At 41.6% G+C, this 21,231-nt stretch overlaps 1 pseudogene across 1 annotated transcript; it reads right to left on the bottom strand.

The window, feature by feature from the left end:
* Positions 1-433: 433 nt before the first annotated feature.
* Positions 434-20,963, bottom strand: LOC144006262 (uncharacterized; annotated as a pseudogene). The gene is made up of 6 exons (XR_013279767.1): positions 20,566-20,963; positions 15,423-15,680; positions 11,092-12,327; positions 2,117-3,569; positions 1,598-1,681; positions 434-468 (listed from the first exon to the last, which is right to left on the bottom strand). The product of XR_013279767.1 is annotated as an uncharacterized LOC144006262 (transcript).
* Positions 20,964-21,231: the final 268 nt, after the last annotated feature.

Below are 21,231 nucleotides of genomic sequence, written 5' to 3'. Positions count from 1 at the left end.
CTCTCTATTGATTCAAGTCGACTAAATTGAGTTGAGTTGATATTATCCATCCTCATACATTTCAACTTTTACATAGAAAATTAAAACACCTATTTGTAACCATAGTTAGGCTGGAAGACCCCTACTTCCACATGATTCATCCCATTCTCATCTTTCCAATTTAAACATATTCCAAATATTCACGCCTTACCCACAATTCCCGATTTTGTACCCAATTTTTCCTCATGCATTCTTAATGGGAGATTCTACATTTACTTCCACATTTTTCATCCGATTCACTTTGTACCAACTTCAATATATTCCACCAATTTACACCATGAGCTCTTCTTTTTCACTTCCAAAATTAACGCCTTACCACAATTCCCCATTTTGTACCCTACCTCTCCCTACATTCTACATTTCACATTTACTTCCACATTCTTCATCCAATTCACTACATTCCAACTTCAATGTAGTCCACCAATTCTCCTTTTTTAGTTCCAAAATTCACGCCTTAATCACAATTTCCTATTTTGTACCCTACGCCTGCCCTCAGCGGCAGCCATCTTGGCCAATTGATTAAGTTACGTCCAAGAGTCTCACTAGGGGTGGCGGCCACCTTGGCCAATTGATTTGGTACACCAGGGATTCTCGCCAGGATATGCCCCGGCTTGAATAGGAAGTGACCTGATTTCAACAGGAAATAACCTGATTTCAACAGGAAGTGACTTGTTTTCAACAGGAATGACCCGGAAGTGACCCGAAATCAACAGGAACTGACTTGTTTTCAATAGGAAGTGACCCGGAAGTGACCTGATTTCAATAGGAAGTGACCTGTTGATTTGAACAGGAAGTTACCCAGAAATGGCCAAAAATCAAAAGGACGTGACCTGATTTCAACAGGAAGTGACCAGGAAATGGCCTAAAATGAACAGGAAGTGACCCAGAAGTGGCTTCAAATTAACAGGAAGTGACACAATTTCAACAGAAAGTGACTCGGAAATGGCATAAAATGAACAGGAAGTGACCCAGAAGTGGCTTCAAATTAACAGGAAGTGACACAATTTCAACAGAAAGTGACCTGATTTCAATAGGAAGTGACCTGAAATCAACAGGAACTGACTTGTTTTCAACAGGAAGTGACCCGGAAGTGACCTGATTTCAATAGGAAGTGACCTGTTGATTTGAACAGGAAGTTACCCAGAAATGGCCAAAAATCAAAAGGACGTGACCTGATTTCAACAGGAAGTGACCCGGAAATGGCCTAAAATCAACAGAAAGTGACCCAGAAGTGGCATCAAATCAACAGGAAGCAACACGATATCAACAGGAAGCAACACAATTTCAACAGGAAGTGACCTGATTTCAATAGGAAGCGACCCGGAAATGGCATAAAGTGCATAGGAAGTGACTTTAAATCAACAGGAAGTGACACAATTTCAACAGGAAGTGACACAACTTCAACAGAAAGTGACCTGATTTCAATAGGAAGTGACCTGAAATCAACAGGAACTGACTTGTTTTCAACAGGAAGTGACCTGATTTCCTGGTCTGCGCCTCTCACCATGGGCAACTCCCGAGTGGAAGAGAGTCCAACCCCTCTCGAGAGGACTGGTACCAGAGCCCAAGCCATGTGTGGAGGACAGTCCGACTATGTCTCGTCTGAACTTCTCTTCCTCACACACCAGCTCAGGCTTCTTCCCTGCCAGAGAGGTGAAATTCCATGTCCCAAGGGCCAGCTTCTGCAGCTGGGGGTCGGTCCGCCAAGGTCTCCTCCCTTGGCTGCTACCCAGCCTCCACTGCACCCGACCCCTGTGGCCCCTCCCACCGGTGGTGAGCCCATGGGAAGGTGATACAGTATCTGATATTATATATATATATATATATATATATATATATATATATATATATATATATATATATATATATATATATATGCAACATTTATTTGTACTGCAAGTAATACAAATGACTTTTGGCCAGTTTTTCTCATCTAACAGCAAACATTTAATATTTACAGGTTGAGTAGTTTTGAAAGCATTACATTTACACTTTTAAGATGCATTGACACTTTTGCAGCACACCAGTCTCATTTCCCTTCATTTTTTGAAGCTTCAAAGATGGCTGCCATTCGCACCAGCACACTCGTGTCTCTCAGCAAGCTTTTTACAAGAGAATCTTTTAGGACAAACACTGCAACTGAATGGTTCCTTCCCACCATGTGTTCTTGTGTGCTTTCTTAAATTTGACATGGAAGAGAAGCTTTTTCCACAATCTGAGCAGGAATACGGTTTCTCTCCAGTGTGTGTTTTTGCATGTGCTGTTAAAGAATTGGTGGAAGCGAAGCTTTTCACACATTTTGTGCATGAATATGGTTTCTGTCCCGTGTGTGTGTTCTTATGTGGCTTCTTAATTCATGCTTGGCAGGGAAGCTTTTGCCACAGGCTGAGCAAGAAAAAGGTTTCTTGCCAGTGTGTCGTCTTGTATGTGTTGTTAAATTTGACTTCGCAGAGAAGCTTTTGCTACAATCTGAGCAAGAAAAAGGTTTTTCCCCAGTGTGTCTTCTTGTATGTATCATTAAGGCTGACTTCAAAGAGAAGCTTTTACCACAGTCTGAGCAAGAAAAAGGTTTCTCGCCACTATGGATTCTTTTATGTGTTGTTAAATGTGACTTCCAAGAGAAGCTTTTGCCACAATCTAAACAAGAAAAAGGTTTTTCCCCAGTGTGTGTTCTTGTATGTGTTGTTAAATCTGACTTCCGAAAGAAGTTTTTGCCACAATCTAAACAAGAAAAAGGTTTTTCCCCAGTGTGTCTTCTTGTATGTGTTGTTAAATCTGACTTCCAAAAGAAGTTTTTGCCACAATCTAAACAAGAAAAAGGTTTTTCCCCAGTGTGTCTTCTTGTATGTGTTGTTAAAGCTGACTTCCAAGAGAAGCTTTTGCCACAGTCTGAGCAAGAAAAAGGTTTCTCGCCACTATGGATTCTTGTATGTGTTGTTAAATCTGACTTGTCAGAGAAGCTTTTGCCACAATCTAAACAAGAAAAAGGTTTTTCCCCAGTGTGTCTTCTTGTATGTTTTGTTAAATCTGACTTGTCAGAGAAGCTTTTGCCACAATCTAAACAAGAAAAAGGGTTTTCCCCAGTGTCTTCTTGTATGTCTTGTTAACTGTGACTTCCAAGAGAAGCTTTTGCCACAATCTAAACAAGAAAAAGGTTTTTCCCCAGTGTGTCTTCTTGTATGTGTTGTTAAATTTGACTTGTCAGAGAAGCTTTTGCCACAATCTAAACAAGAAAAAGGGTTTTCCCCAGTGTGTCTTCTTGTATGTCTTGTTAACTGTGACTTGTCAGAGAAGCTTTTGCCACAATCTAAACAAGAAAAAGGTTTTTCCCCAGTGTGTCTTCTTGTATGTCTTGTTAACTGTGACTTCCAAGAGAAGCTTTTGCCACAATCTAAACAAGAAAAAGGTTTTTCCCCAGTGTGTCTTCTCAAGTGAATTTTCAAACTTCCTTTTGAACTCAATGTTTTCCCACAGTGAGAACATTCGCAGGATTTGTCGTCAGTGTGACATGACCTATCATCAGCAGCGTGTTCATCATTACCATGCAGATTATCATCATTATCATCATCATCATGAAAAGAAAGGGACCTTATGTCATCACTTTTTGCTTTTGATGATCCCCAGTGGTCTGCATCACTTTCTGGAATCATGATTTGAGGATTTAAGATCCTGTTTGGAGGCTCCGCCCCTCTGCCCTCCTCACTCTCACCCTTGACTTCATCTTCACTCTTTAAAGGGGCGAAGGTCATTGGTGACTTGGTGACGTCATCCTCAACCTCCTCCTCTTTGACACGAACGGGCTTTTCTTCCTCTTCGATGTAAGGATGTTCTTCCTCCTCTTTAACATTCGGAGGCTTCATGTCCTCTTGGTCAGGACGAAGATATTTCTCAGCGACGTCTGCAGGACACAAGAACACAAACACACATTTGGGTTGGTCAAGTCAAATTTCAAGCGTGAGATGATGTGCATTATTGTTTCTACAGTGCACCTCGACTTGGGGCCACCGCACACTCGGATTGGCCCATCCAAAAAACAAAAAGAAAAAAAGTATTGGCCTTGTTAAAAATCTGACAGCCGATATAAGGTCAAATCTAAAACCATTTTAATCTCTCTATTGATTCAAGTCGACTAAATTGAGTTGAGTTGATATTGTCCATCCGCATACATTTCAACTTTTACATAGAAAATTAAAACACCTATTTGTAACCATAGTTAGGCTGGAAGACCCCTACTTCCACACGATTCATCCCATTCTCATCTTTCCAATTTAAACATATTCCAAATATTCACGCCTTACCCACAATTCACTATTTTGTACCCTACGCCTGCCCTCAGCGGCAGCCATCTTCGCCAATTGATTTGGTACACCAGGGATTCTCGCCAGGAAATGCCCCGGCTTGAATAGGAAGTGACCTGATTTCAATAGGAAGTGACCTGTTGATTTGAACAGGAAGTTACCCAGAAATGGCCAAAAATCAACAGGAAGTGACCTGATTTCAACAGGAAATGACCCGGAAATGGCCTAAAATCAACAGAAAGTGACCCAGAAGTGGCATCAAATCAACAGGAAGCAACACGATTTCAACAGGAAGTGACCTGATTTCAATAGGAAGTGACCCGGAAATGGCATAAAATGAACAGGAAGTGACCCAGAAGTGGCTTCAAATCAACAGTAAGTGACACAATTTCAACAGAAAGTGACCTGATTTCAATAGGAAATGACCTGAAATCAACAGGAACTGACTTGTTTTCAACAGGAAGTGACCCGGAAGTGACCTGATTTCAATAGGAAGTGACCTGTTGATTTGAACAGGAAGTGACCCAGAAATGGCCAAAAATCAACAGGAAGTGACCTGATTTCAACAGGAAGTGACCCGGAAATAGCCTAAAATCAACAGAAAGTGACCCATAAGTGGCATCAAATCAACAGGAAGCAACACGATTTCAACAGGAAGTGACCTGGTTTCAATAGGAAGTGAGCAGGAAATGGCATAAAATGAACAGGAAGTGACTCAGAAGTGGCTTTAAATCAACAGGAAGTGACACAATTTCAACAGGAAGTGACAATTTCAACAGAAAGTGACCTGATTTCAATAGGAAGTGACCTGAAATCAACAGGAACTGACATGTTTTCAACAGGAAGTGACCCGGAAGTGACCTGATTTCAATAGGAAGTGACCTGGAAGCGACTTAGAATCAACAGGAAGTGGCCCGATTTCAACAGGAAGTGACCTATCAATAGGAAGTAGCCCAATTTCAACAGGAAGTGACCTATCAATAGGAAGTAGTCCAATTTCAACAGGAAGTGGCCCAATTTCAACAGGAAGTGACCTACCAATAGGAAGTAGTCCAATTTCAACAGGAAGTGGCCCGATTTCAACAGGAGGTGACCTATCAATAGGAAGTAGTCCAATTTCAACAGGAAGTGACCTGATTTCAACAGAAAGTGAGCCTAACTCCAGTCCTCAATCTTTCCTCCATTAATTAATTCACTCATTAATTTACCTTAATTAAGCGCAACCGCTTCATTCCATTTTCACGTGTCGTCTTGTGCGCAGTTCGCATATATGCCCATATGAACTCGGCCCTTATTTGCAAAACGGAATCGATTGTCATTGACTCCCGTCTTCGTGAATGTTACAGTTGCAACCAGTGATATTTTTGTCGCCGAAATATTTACATGATAATTTTCGTGACTAATTGTTTTTCCTGACGAAAATTAAATGAAAACTAAAATAGAAGCCATTCATTCAGACAATAACTATGATTAAAATTGACTGACAATTTCGTCAATGACTAAAATGAAAATGAAAACAACACAGTCGTGAAAATTCACACAATCCAATCAGAATGAATGAGAAAAGAACCACTCAAAAAATGTTGTGTTCACTGCACGTTAACTCAACTCAACTTTATTTATAAAGCGCTCTAAGAACAGTCATTGCTGTATACAAAGTGCTGTACATAAACATAAATTGTGCAGCTGTAAGATAAATCTCAAGCAATTTAATTATGCACTTTTTCTTATTCAGGTGAAAAGTTACATTATTGGCAGTTGAACATGATTCATTGAAACAAGAAAGACACCATTGTATGAAATGTGTCTCGCGTGTTAAACTAAAGTCACAAATAGGTGTGCTATAATTTTCTGTATAAAAGTTTAAACGTATGCTGAAGGAAAATAGACTAAACTGTGAATTTAGTCGACTAAAATTGGATCAAAACTAAAATACAATCAGAAGACTAAATTATGACTCAAACTTGTTAATTTTAGTCAAAAGACTATAACTAAAACTAAATTAAAATTTCTTGTCAAAATTAACACTGGTTGCAACAGCAGTTGAATGTAATAATGCAGTAATCATGACAAAACTGACTTTTTTGTAAAAAAAAAAAAAAAAAATGTATGTGGGAAACAGGGCTATGTATACCGACAAAAAAATAATTTGTAGTATTGTACCACCGTTTTAATACTTAGTCTAAACTAAATTAAAATTTCTTGTCAAAATTAACACTGGTTGCAACAGCAGTGGAATGTAATAATGCAGTAATCATGACAAAACTGTGACTGTTTAGTAATATATATATATATATATATATATATATATATATATATATATATATATATATATATATGTGGGAAACAGGGATATGTATACCGACAAAAAAAATTAATTTGTAGTATTGTACCACCGTTTTAATACAGTCTTATTGTGCACCTAAGTGTTCTTAAAATCGCACACGTCTTGTCAGATACATTGGCATGACTGTCTCATGACTGTATAATCGGCCCCTGTCCGGAATCAACCAATCAAATCAATTTATTTCACTATTTAAAATAACAGTTGAATTGAATTACTGTGTACAATAATGAGGACTGCAGTGATTTTTTTTTAACGCTATACAGTAGTGCTAAGCAAGGGAGAGTCATAAGAAGTGTACAAACCTGTTTTGTGTAGCACAATTCGAGGCTCCTCGCAAACGTCGTCCAGCGGTTGAAAATGTTGCTCGTCCTCTTCTTTTACTCCAAAGAGTTCCTCCTCGTACTTTGGTGTCGTTCTCGCCGACATTTTGGCACAATAATGCCAACAAACTCACACTTGGTCTCTTCCTGACCACGTGTTGTGTGCTTCTCTTTGTTAGCGGCTAGCAAGCTAAGCTAAGCTAAGCTAAGCTAACTCGGCCGAGAAGCATCAACGCGCACCGAGACGAGTTTAAACACACGCCGACATTTAATAAACGGTGTCGCAGACCTTCAAAATGGTGATGGGAGTCCTGTGTGTTCAGTCCAACACCAAATAAGAAAGAATGAATTAGCAGAGGACGTCTGATGAAACGCGATGTGGCCGCCGGCCACGGCAGTGAGCACGTGAAGAAACGAATGGAGACGTGCGGCGGAAGTCAGGCAGGACACGCCCCCGCTGCGTTACGATTGGCTGCTGGAAATTGTCCCGGGGCTTCCGAGCAAGTATTGTCATCAAGTCATCGACAGATGTCGCCATTTTTGCTGCAGTTGGAATCGAAAGTCTCATTCCCTTTTTCTGTTTTATTATATAATTGTAAAGTTCAAATGCCCGTTTAAATTTGACTTACTGAAAAGAGTTCCATTTTTTTGTGGTGAATGTGCAGTTTAAAAATTCGCCATCAAAGTTGAACAAGCATGTTGAGGTAAACTGAATGTTTATTATGAGGGATAAGATTTAACCACCAAATGTGATGAGTTTAAAGTCCCAGTCTGCCGGTTTCACTCAGAAAAATGCACTTTTTAAATGCAGGATTGAAACAAACAAACTACTTATCAATTTTCAGATCTGGGCTTCTCTTAATTTCTGGGGGTGATTTTGTCCTATAAATCCCCACCGCCCCCAGCCTGTATTTTGTAATTTTGTGTTTGGTTTGTAAACAGCGGGACGTTTCTGTGGAAAGACAGTGTTTACACTCCTCCAGCCAATCGCAGAGCGGGGTTTGACGTGTCGCAAACAGGGCTGGGCGAAATTGTCGGCTGCGTGACGTCACTCCCGCGGCAATTTGAAAGCACACACGGATTTTTTTTTTCACACTCATTCACACGTTAGCTTCTGTGAGTGAGTGAAAAAAATAATACGTGCGTGCTGTCAAAATCCACGAGAGTGACGTCACGCAGCCGACAAATTCTCCCGGCATCTTTAAATTAACATTTTAACCTTGCCCTTTGTCTTTGTAAATACCTTAAAACCAAACTAAAATATATAAAAATGCAATAAATAAATAAATCTTGAGCAATAGCGTTGCAAATTATTTACCAAGGCGCGTTAGAGGCGTGTCAACCACGACAGCCCCACAACATCCAGAGTCTTTAGGAACTACGGGTGGATCTCATCCACCCTCAGGGCCCTGCCACCGAGGAGATTTCCAAACACCTCAGTGACTTTGACCCCGGAGATAGGAGAGCCCACCTCAGATTCGCCAGACTGCTTCCTCAAAGGAAGACATCTTGGTGCAATTGAGATATTCGAAGTATTCCCCCCACCGACTCACGACGTCCCGAGTCGAAGTCAGCAGCACACCATCTCCATTATACAGTGTTAATGGTGAACTGCTTTCCTCTCCTGAGACGCCGGATGGTGGACCAGAATTTCCTCGAGCCGTCCGGAAGTCATTTTCCATGGCCTCAAACGAACTCCTCCCATGTCCGAGATTTTGCCTCAGCGACCGCCGAAGCCGCGTTCCGCTTGGCCAGCCGGTAACTGGCTGCTGCCTCCGCAGTACCACAGGCCAAAAAGGCCCGATAGGACTCCTTCTTCAGCTTGACGGCATCCCTGACCACTGGTGGTTCGAGGATTGTCGCCGTGACAGGCACCGACTACCTTATGGCCGCAGCTCCGATTGGCTGCCTCAACAATGGAGGCGCGGAACATAGCCCCCTTGGAACCCTCTCCTCCCCCGGGACAAGGGAGAAGTTCTGCCAGAGGGAGAAACTCTTTCTGACAGGGGATTCCGCCAGACGTTCCCAGCAAACCCTCACAATACGTTTGGGTCTGCCAGGTCGAACCGGCATCTTCCCCCACCCTTGGAGCCAACACACTACCAGGTGGTGATATGTTGACAGCTCCACCCTTCTCTTCACCCGAGTGTCCAAAACATGCGGCCACAAATCCAATGACACGACTACAAAGTCGATCATGGAACTCCTAGCCGAGGGTGTCCTGGTGCCAAGTACACATATGGACATCCCTATGTTTGAACATGGTGTTTGTTATGGACAATCCGTGATGAGCACAGAAGTCCAATCGCAAAACACCACTCGGGTTCTGACCGGGAGGGCTGTTCCTCAAAATCACGTCCCTCCATGTCTCACTGTCATTGCCCACGTGAGCATTGAAGTCTCCGGGGAAGCACTCTCCAGCACACCCTCTCGGGACTCCAAAAAGGGTGGGTACTCTGAACTGCCGTTTGGTGCATATGCACAAACAACAGTCAGGACCCGTCACCCCACCTGAAGGCGGAGGCAGGCTACCCTCTCGTCTACCGGGGTGTACCCCAACGTACTGGCGCTGAGCCGGGGGCCAATAAGACTGCCCACACCTGCTCTGCGCCTCTCACCATGGGCAACTCCAGAGTGGAAGAGAGTCCAACCCCTCTCGAGAGGACTGGTACCAGAGCCCAAGCCGTGTGTGGAGGACAGTCCGACTATGTCTCGTCGGAACTTCTCTGCCTCACACACCAGCTCAGGCTCCTTCCCTGCCAGAGAGGTGACATTCCATGTCCCAAGAGCCAGCTTCTGCAGCTGGGGGGGTCGGTCCGCCAAGGTCTCCTCCCATGGCTGCCACCCAGCCTCCACTGCACCCGACCTCTGTGGCCCCTCCCACCGGTGGTGAGCCCATGGGAAGGTGATACAGTATCTGATATATTATTGACATATATATATATGCAACATTTATTTGTACTGCAAGTAATACAAATGACTTTTGGCCAGTTTTTGTCATCTGTGGCTCTCACACTTTCCTTCAGCAAAGTTTTGACGCAACACTTACCTTCCAATAAAGGTAAAATGTTCGTGATGACTGATGATGACAAGCCATTGAAGTCAAGGAGGCGGACCTCAGAGCCAAGGAGTAAGTTGAGGGCAGGTACCAACTGACTCCTTATGTAGGGAGGGCACTAATGCTGATTGGCTATGGATGTAAGGTATTGCCACACACTTCCCACCAGGGGGAGCATCATCTCATCAGCGCCACACTCAGAAGTACAAATGCAATTGCATTGTACTGTCGCTTCTCTTAATGTGATCATTTTTGTCGGAACGCCGCCTGTGAGTCGCAGCGGTGGCCGGAAACGGAGCTGGTGTGTGAAGCCCGGAAGTCCAGGTGGCCTCTACTCCATTTGATGTGTATTTTGATTTCAAAATGTGATGAAAGGTTGTTTGATGACAAGAACAATTTGCCTGCAGAGGCAAAAGTGCCACATGAACAGAAATTATATTATTCCATGAAAAATGAAAGAATCAAAACCAGGTATGGACACAATTTTGTTCTTATGTCATCTGAATATTGTATGCTAATCATGTCAAAATTGTTACATAGAAAGATAAAATGTGCAAAATGCACTAGCATATGGCGTGTTAGCTAGCACGGAGCTGTGGTGGTTGAGTTAGCAACAAAGAGTAGGACATTTGCGTCAATCATTTCAGTGATAACACTGTTCAACAAAAAATTTTAATCGCAGATGGCTTTGTGTGTCTGAACGTATTGTCGAAGCTTATTTGGGGAAAATTGCAAGGTGGCTTTATTTCTATTTCATACACAAGGCAACTCAATGTGCTTCACACAAGCAAATACACAACACGTACAAACATCAACAAACAACCATTAACAACATTCAGAAGCAAACAAAAATAACTTCCTAAATTACGTACAAAAAAAACCATTTAAACACATTAACAGCAAACATTTAATATTTACAGGTTGAGTAGTTTTGAAAGCATTACATTTACACTTTTAAGATGCATTGACACTTTTACAGCACAACAAACTCACTTCCCTTCGTTTTTTGAAGCTTCAAAGATGGCTGCTATTCTCACCAGCACACTCGTGTCTCTCAGCAAGCTTTTTACAAGAGAATCTTTTAGGACAAACACTGCAACTGAATGGTTCCTTCCCACCATGTGTTCTTGTGTGCTTTCTTAAATTTGACATGGAAGAGAAGCTTTTTCCACAATCTGAGCAGGAATACGGTTTCTCTCCAGTGTGTGTTTTTGCATGTGCTGTTAAAGAATTGGTGGAAGCGAAGCTTTCCACACATTTTGTGCATGAATATGGTTTCTGTCCCGTGTGTGTTCTTATGTGGCTTCTTAATTCAGGTTTGGCAGGGAAGATTTTGCCACAGGCTGAGCAAGAAAAAGGTTTCTTGCCAGTGTGTCTTCTTGTATGTATTGTTAATTCTGACTTACGGGAGAAGCTTTTGCCACAGTGAGCAAGAAAAAGGTTTTTCCCCAGTGTGTGTTCTTGAATGTGTTGTTAAATTTGACTTCTGAGAGAAGCTTTTGCCACAATCTGAGCAAGAAAAAGGTTTCTCACCAGTGTGGCTTCTTGTATGTCTTGTTAAATGTAACTTCAAAGAGAAGCTTTTGCCACAATCTGCGCAAGAAAAAGGTTTTTCCCCAGTGTGTCTTCTTGTATGTGTTGTTAAATTTGACTTCAAAGAGAAGCTTTTGCCACAATCTAAACAAGAAAAAGGTTTTTCCCCAGTGTGTCTTCTTTTATGTGTTGTTAAATTTGACTTCAAAGAGAAGCTTTTGCCACAATCTAAACAAGAAAAAGGTTTTTCCCCAGTGTGTGTTCTCAAGTGAATTTTCAAACTTCCTTTTGAACTCAATGTTTTCCCACAGTGAGAACATTCGCAGGATTTGTCGTCAGTGTGACACGACCTATCATCAGCAGCATGTTCATCATTACCATGCAGATTATCATCATTATCATCATCATCATGAGAAGAAAGGGACCTTATGTCATCACTTTTTATTTTTGATGGTCCCCAGTGGTCTGCATCACTTTCTGGAATCATGTTTTGAGGAGTTGCGATGCTGTTTGGAAGCTCCGCCCCTCTGCCCTCCTCACTCTCACCCTTGACTTCATCTTCACTCTTTAAAGGGGCGAAGGTCATTGGTGACTTGGTGACGTCATCCTCAACCTCCTCCTTTTTGACGCAAAGGGTCTTTTTTTCTTCTTTAAAATATGGATGCTCTTCCTCCTCTTTCACACGAGACTTCACCTCCTGTTCATCAAGACGAAGATATTTTTCACCGACATCTGCAGGACACAAGAAGAGAAACACATTTCATTTCATTTCATTTTCATTTATTTCAGGCAATAGTGTACAGTTGAACACAGCAACAAGTCATACTGTAGTTTCATAATATGAACAGAAAAAAAAAAAAAAAAAAGAGGAAAATTTGATTCTGCCTGAAAGGGAGTGGGAAGAAGAAAACTTATTTAATCCCACCCCCGTTTCTCATCTATAAAATTACAAATATACAGTACTTCCTGCAAGTTACCATATTTCTATCTTAAAAATGTTTTTATCAATATATAGACAATATAATGGCATACCATTAACTGAATTATTAAGTGCTAATAATGGTGATGTTTTCGTAGGTAACAGATATCACATTTTTATGGTTCATACCAACGATGGTAATACATTATATATTCCAAGAATAAGACATAAACATACATAACTTTAGTAATAGACAATAACAGCAGTAGTAGCAGCAAGGACACATTTACACCAAGTATTTATAAATTCAAGGTCCTCCGACATATTGTGACCAAACCATGTTTTTATATAACATTTTAAATCTGAAAATATTTTGGGATCGCTTATGTCGAGTACCCAGACTATTCCAATATTTCACACCACATACTGACACACAAAAACGTTATAAAGTCTCCATATCCTCTCAAATTATGAACTAACTCTTTAAGTTGAAATAACTGTTGTAGATTAATTGGCAATAATTTATTAAATGCTTTATATCAGATTATCAAAGTATTACATTTAACTAGATCTTTAAATTTGAGTAAAGACTGTGTGTATGTTCAAGAAATCCAACTTTATGTATAATCCGCAAAGCACGTTTTTGTAATATGATGAATGGCTCTATTGTACACTGGTCGGTGTTACCCCACACTTCAACACAATATGTGAAGTAAGGGAGGACCAGCGTACAATATAATGTACGGAGAGAATCCTCATCAAGACATGACTTTACTTGATTCAAAATTGGGAGGCATTTAGAGATTTTATTTTTTGTGTGTCTGATATGGGCTTTCCAAGATAAATTTATTAATTATAACACCTACAAATTTAATCTCACTTACATTATCAATTAGGATGCCATCTATAGTTATCTGCGATTCAAAATGTATTCTAGATTTACTAAACATTATTGTTTGTTTTTTCTACATTTAACGATAATTTATTCATATCAATCCACATTTTTATTTTATCAAGTTCATTATTCACAGCACTCACAAGCTCATTATAATTATTACCCCTATAAAATATATTAGTGTCATCCGCGAAAAGTACAAGTTTGAATGTCTGAGACACATTGAAAATGTTATTAACTCTTTGACCGCCAAAAACGTTTAATAACGTTTAGTAAAATCACGACGTATGCCTCCATGAACGTTAAGTTCAAGTTAACTACATTTTTAGTTTTTAATATATCAGTGGTCAGTGCAACATCCAAGTGCAGCGCAGCCAGGTCAATGAGTTGTGAAATCAAAATCATCCACTAACTATGGCCAGCAGATGGCAGCATTGTATCTCTTGTCAATGGGCTGCCGGTGTATGGAATTACTCAACTCAACTCAAGTTTATTTAACCTCACAGCGGAAGCTGCTCGGGCCCCAACTAGAGCTGCGAATTACAATGAACCATGACGCAATCTGGTGAAATCGAACGTTTTCAAGGCTGTCGTGACTGATCACAGCCTTTGTCACATTAAACCTAATTTGACGGAGCGTCACTAAACAAAAAATATTAGTATGAAAGTCACTGTTGTGGAGAAAATGTATCTTTTTTTTTTTTTTTCCAATTTTCGCTCAATGTCACTCAAATTACCTGTTTTCAAATGGTGATTACTAAAGAACGGAATAAGGTAGAAACACACTTTTTTTTTCTAATGAAAGAATGGAATGTGATCTTTCATGTTATATATGTAGCAAAACAATATAATATTCAGTTTACATCAAAAAATAAGTTAAAATGCTAAAAATCCGCTGGCTTTGGGGGTTGTTTTTTGATAACGTGTGGCAGTAAAAGAGTTAATTTACATATTAAATAATATTGGCCCTAATACGGACCCCTGGGGAACACCACAAGCAATGCCAAGTTGTCCAGATATGTGCTGCCCCATTTGAACATATTGTAACCTTCCTTTTAAATAACTTTAAATCCAGTCACCAGCAACTCCTCTAATCCCATATCATTCCAATTTATTTACTAGAATAGAATGGTTAATTGTATCAAAAGCTTTTTTGAGATCAATGAAGACCCCAACTGCAATTTTCTGTGTCTAGTCGAGAATTTACTTTTACATTTCAGGACAACACTTGTCACTTCCTGCTCACTCGTTGCAGAGAGGAACAAGTGACAGCGGATTATGTGTGATGGTCGAGGTGCAATTATTAACTCCCAACAAATATTTGGGTTGGTCAAGTCAAATTTCAAGTGTGAGTTGAAAAAAAAAGGGTTGGTGACAACATCGTACATGGAGCACTTTGATCGACAGATGGAAGGTTTTTCACTAGTTTGCGTTCTTTTGTCTGTTGCAGAAGTTGACTTCTGAGCGAAACTTTTTTCCCGTGTTTTGTGCGCTTTCAAACTCCATTTTGAGCTCAATGTTTTACCACATTGAGAACATTCCTAACAGTTATATAACATATTAACAGACATATATATAACATAGCCCGATATTGACCGATTATCGGCGCCGATATTGGGCATTTTGACGAATATCGGCATTGGCCTTTTTCAAAATCTGACGGCCGAAATAAGGTCAATCTAAAACCAGTTTAGGGTCTGGGAAAATTTTCAGTTCACTTTATAAGAGATGGGAAAAATATTTGCCTTTGAAAACTAGAGTGATATGGTATTTACTTGCTTACTTTCACTTTTTAGACAATCCAACAAAGTCAAGATTGGCTTTTGTATTTTAGAAAAATGTGACACTAATTACCCCCCCTTCCTTTCTTATAATCGGCTTCAAATATCGGTTATCGACCTCCTTGACTACTAATAATCGGTATCGGCCCTGAAAAAAAAAATATAGGTCCATCTCTAGTTCTTATGTCATCATGAATTTGTGCCTGTGGTGATCACCAGTGTTCTGCATCACCTTCTGTCGTCATGTGTTGAGTTGAGCTGCTGCTTGGAAGCTCCGCCCCGCCATCCTCCTCACTCTCACCCTTGTCTTCATCTTCACCCTTTAAAGGGGCGAAGGTCGGTGGCGACTTGGTGACATCATCCTCAACCTCCTCCTCTTTGACACGAATGGGCTTTTCCTCCTCTTCGACGTAAGGATGCTCTTCCTCCTTTTTAACATGAGGAGGCTTCACCTCCTGTTCGTCAGGACGAAGGTATTTCTCGCCGACGTCTACAAAGACAAAACACACATTTGGCTTGGTCTAGGGCTGGGAATAAAAGTCGACCAAGTCGGTTTGGTCGACCAGAAACAGCAGTTGACGCAAAAATGCATGCGTCAAATCTATTTTAAAAAACATATTTGCGGCACCTGGACGTCCAGGACAAATATTTCGGTTCCGCACGGACAGTAATTGTTTACTCCAATTCACCACGACTAAGTAAGATGCTTCCTAGGGTTTGTTTGTGGTCTCTTTAGACTGAAAAGGGAGAAAATTAACATCGCTACATATCTTATGTTTGGAACAAAACAAACAATCTGCATCAAAATCACAAAATAAAAGCTTCAATGAATTTGTTGCCGCCGGCAAGACACACGTAAGATGGTGGGCGGCCCTACGTGCATCAACAACAGGAAGTCGTAGCTCCAACCCCTAGCAAAAAGTATGGAATCACCAGTCTTGGACAAGCACTCACTCAGACGTTTTATTGTGTCGATCAAACTCAGATAAAAAGCATGAAACAGTCGTAAGCTTATTCCAAAGTGCAACATCTTGGTTTTCAGAAACACTAAAAGAAATGGAGAAAAAACTTTGTGCTGGTCAGTCAATGTTACTTTTATAAGAGCAAGTGCAGGGAAATAAATATTGAATTACTCCATCCTGAGAAAAAAAAATATGCAATCACTCCATTTTGAGTCAATTTCCTTCCCTTAATTGGGAACCTGCCTCAAATGACATCTGCTCGTTATCCAGCAGTTAAAAACAGTGCAGTTATAACACCTTAGAGGGCTGCTGGACCAAGTGGATTGGCAAGAATCAAGGCTCCAACAAAGGAGATGTCTCTTGAGACCAAAGACAGGATTATCAAACTTGTTGAAGAAGGTAACTCTACACGTATGGTTGCCAAAGATGTGGGCTGTTCACAGTCAGCTGTATCGAAGGTCGGGACCAAGTACAAACAGCATGGGAAGGTTGTTCAAGTCAAGCGTACTGGTAGACCAAGGAAGACATCTAAGCGTCAAGGCAAACAACTAAAGGCCATATGTCTTGAAAACAGAAAATGCACAACGAGACAAATGAAGAAGAAACGGGAGGAAGCTGGAGTCAATGTATGTGACAGAACTCTGCAAAATCGCGTCAAGGAAATGGGATTTACATACAGGAACGCTAAAAGGAAAACATCACTGACGCTTAAACAAAAAAGAACAAGACTGCAATTGGCTGAGGAGAGGCAATCATGGACTGCGGATGACTGGATGAAGGTCATCGTCAGTGATGCGTCACCAATCTGCATTGGACAAGGTGACGACTTTGTGCCGTTCCAGTGAGATTTACAAAGAGGACTCCCTAAAGAAAACATCTGTATTTATTACTGGATATTTGTGTCAAGACGCTATCGGTGACCCCTGCACAATCGGTGACGCGCATGCGCAGAAGATCGGCGATCTTGGATCGCCAACCTCGGCACCCACACTAGAACAAGTACCTTTATATGCATGTTCGTAAAAACACGAATGATCCATCATCTAAAGGGGTGTGTTCAAAATATCGATACATAGATATGTATCGATATTAACAAAAATGGTACTGTATCGATATTGCAGTTCTGAGTATCGATACTCCTCCCTGAAGTTCGGGTGGGCAGCGCAGCGAGCGACTTACATGAGACGGGAGCGGCTCAATGAGGAAAGTTATTACAGTTGCTGACAGTGACCGATTGTTCATATTTTGTGACGGAAATCAATAAACGTTGCAATGTTCTGGTTGTAATATGATTACAGAAGCCGCTATCTTCTGGAATCAGATTCGTGTAGCGGCGGTGACGTAATGTGCCACAATTCATTCATGAGCAGTCAAGCTCGCGGATGCTACATTTTCAAAAAACACTTTTTCAAGACAGGGTACCTCCAGAGCAGAACAAGGGAGGCTCGCCAAACATTTATCTGACAAAAAGGTGGGTCGGGGCTGCCTCCTCTGCCAGACCGCTCGCTCGCAGCTCAGTTCCTCTTTCACCACAACAGCATCACTGCAGACGCTCCGCCTGTCGATCTCCCTTTCCATCCTACCCTCACTCGTGAACAAGACCCCAAGATACTTGAACTCCTCCACTTGGCGGAGGATCTCATCCCCGACCCGGAGAGGACACGCTACCCTTTTCCGACTGAGGACCATGGTCTCGGATTTGGAGGTGCTGATCTTCATCCCAACCGCTTCACACTCGGCTGCGAACCGCTCCAGTGAGAGTTGGAGATCCCAGCCTGAAGAAGCCAACAGCACCACATCATCTGCAAAGAGCAGAGATGCAATGCTGAGGCCACCAAACCGGAACCCCTCGACGCCTCGGCTGCGCCTAGAAATTCTGTCCATAAAAATTATGAACAGAATCGGTGACAAAGGGCAACCTTGGCGGAGTCCAACCCTCACTGGAAACGAATCCGACTTACTGCCGGCAATGCGGACCAAACAGGGACCGAACCACCCGTATCAGGGGGCCCGGTACCCCGTACTCCCGAAGCACCCCCCACAGGACTCCCCGAGGGACATGGTCGAATTCCTTCTCCAAATCCACAAAATACATGTGGACTGGTTTGGCGAACTCCCACGCACCCTCGAGGATCCTGCTGAGGGTGTAGAGCTGGTCTACCGTTCCACGGCCAGGACGAAAACTACACTGCTCCTCCTGAATCCGAGATTCGATTTCCCGACGGACCCTCCTCTCCAGTACCCCTCAATAGACCTTACCAGGGAGGCTGAGGAGTGTGATCCCTCTATAGTTGGAACACACCCTCCGGTCCTCCTTCTTAAAAAGGGGGACCATCACCCCGGTCTGCCAATCCAGAGGCGCTGTCCCCGATGTCCACGCGATGTTGTAGAGGCGTGTCGACCATGACAGCCCCACAACATCCAGTGTCTTTAGGAACTCCGTGTGGATCTTATCCACCCCCGGGGCCCTGCCACCGAGGAGCTTTCCAACCACCTCAGTGACTTTGACCCCAGAGATAGGTGAGCCCACCTCAGAGTCCCCAGACTCAGAATCAGAGATTCGACTTCCCTACGGACCCCGAAACTGGACGCAGACAGCCAAAACTAACACAGACAGAGACCAGCCGCTAGCAGCTCTAAGCTAACCCAATCCACGGTAACACAGTCATTTGCCAAGGGTACTCCATATGAAAAAAGTTTGAAGTTTCGAAGTTTATTGAGCATGTAAACATAACATACAAACATAAACAAACAGCAAATAGAAATCGGGAGAAAAAAAAAACCTCATAACAATCATTAGAAATTGTTTACATGTCCAAAGGGAGTAGGAAGAAGTTAAAACTTATCTAGTCCTACTCCTTATCCCTTACATCGTATTTCAACTGTAAATTAACACATCGTAATAAAAGAAAACGTGCAATCATACTCATGTGGACAACCCCACTTCAACACACAATTGCCAATAGCGCATGTGCATGAACCCCCTGGGCGCACACCGCAACAATACATCATCATACTCGCACATTCAACCCTCATCACCCAAACAATGGAATCAAAAAGAACATTTCATTTCATTTCTATAATTGTACCGGTTCACGTCTGATCCAAATAATACTCTTGAACATTTTTTTTTTTTTTACTCAACGATTGACTTGCATCTTTTCAAGTCATTACCAAAATTATTCCATAAATGAACACCTCTTACAGAAACACACATTTGCTTAATATTTGGTCTTGAAACGAAAACAAGCAAGCAAGCGGTGGAAAGAAGTAACTGAGGCTGTTCATTACCATTTGTGTTTACTAGTGTTGTTCCGATACCGATACTGGTATCGGGCAGAGGTGCCGATACTTCATTGAAACAGTATCGGTGTCTGTGACTACGCACAAGTAACATGCCGATACCATTAATTCTAACACTAATATAGGATTTTCAATGCAGCATCTTGTGTCTTGCTGGTGCACGACATTCACCGGTATGTGACATGTTCACTGCATGCCGATCTAAGATATCCTATTGGCCCTTGAATGCTCTGAACCAATAGCAGGACAGATTTTTCATGTTAAGGAAAAAAAAAAAAAAACTCAAGTATCGGTCTGGTATTGGGCGATCCTGCAAAGCTGGGTATCTGTATCGGGGGCCAAAAAACGGTATCGGAACAACACTAGTGTTTACATGCATTTCAATTCCAACCTGCTCAGAAAGCTTAGTTGGCTTAAGATGGCTGTAATTTTTCTCTTTTAGGGTTTTATATAAATTTTAAATATGCTTTAAATATTAGAGAAATGTTCAGAAATGTGAAGATTAGCCTAAAAATATATGCAAAAAAAAAAAAAGAATCGTGATAAAATCGAGATTGTGATTTTTTCATTTTTTTAATAGAACCGTGATATGAAATTTTTACCATACCATCCTACATTGAATGATGCAATAGAATACGTTACAAAATACATTTTTGAGACAGGATTCAGCATTATGTAGCTGATTACAATTTGAAAGTATTCTCCCCAGCACTGTTTATAGTATATGCTCATCATGTTAGTAGTAAAAAAAAAAAAAAAAAAAATCCCACCCACAGGTCTTGAATTTATTTTATTCCACTTGCTCTTTATATACAGTATTAAATATAAATATAATTTACAAGACTTAGACTTGACTTTATTGATCTTAAACAATAATAAATAAATCAAAAATAATGACTCTTTTCGGTTATTTCCAATGCATTCATATGGCGATCTGGATAGCAACGTCCCCGAAACAGGAAGCATAAGAGCCAGTGGCCGCACATGCGCAGTTGTAATTCCGATTCGGCTTATTGAATTACTGTGTACAGTAATGACTGCATTTATTGTTTTGTTTTTAACTCTATATAGTAGCGCTGAGCAAGGGAGAGTAATAAGAAGTGTACAAACCTGTTGTGTGTAGCACAATTCGAGGCTGCTGGCAAACATCGTCCAGCGGTTGAAGATGTTGCTCGTTCTCTTCTTTGACTCCAAAATGTTCCTCCTCGTCCTTTGGTGTCGTTCTCGCCGACATTTTGGCACAATAATGCCAACAAAGTCACACTTGGTCTCTTCCTGACCACGTCTTGTGTGCTTCTCTTTGTTAGCGGCTAGCGAGCTAAGCTAAGCTAAGCTAAACTAAGCTAACTCGGCCGAGAAGCATCAACGCGCACCGAAACCAGTTTAAACACACGCTGACATTAAATAAATGGTGTCGCAGACCTTCAAAATGGTGACGGGAGTCCTGTGTGGAGGCTGAATTCAGTTCAATACCGAATAAGAAATAATGATTAAACGCCACGGACCCGCCCGCCGCGGCAGTGATGACTCCGGAAACCAAAGTAGACCTGCGGCGGAAGTCAGGGGCAGGACACGCCCCCGCTGCGCTATGATTGGCTGCTGGAAATTGGAGGCTTCACAGCAAGCAGTCATCGTCATCGGCAGATGTCGCCATTTTTGCTGCAGTTCGAAAGTCTCATTCCCGTTTTTTTCAGTGTTTTGTTTCCCGATATAATCGTAAAGTTTAAATGCCTGTTTAAATTGGACTTATTGAAAAGAGCCCCAGTTTGTTGTGGT

This window comes from Festucalex cinctus, chromosome 1 (assembly GCF_051991245.1).
Source record: "Festucalex cinctus isolate MCC-2025b chromosome 1, RoL_Fcin_1.0, whole genome shotgun sequence".
NCBI classification, from domain to species: Eukaryota; Metazoa; Chordata; class Actinopteri; order Syngnathiformes; family Syngnathidae; genus Festucalex; species Festucalex cinctus.
The sequence above is the reverse complement of the archived record's forward strand: the minus strand, read 5'-3'. Positions and strand labels throughout refer to the sequence as shown.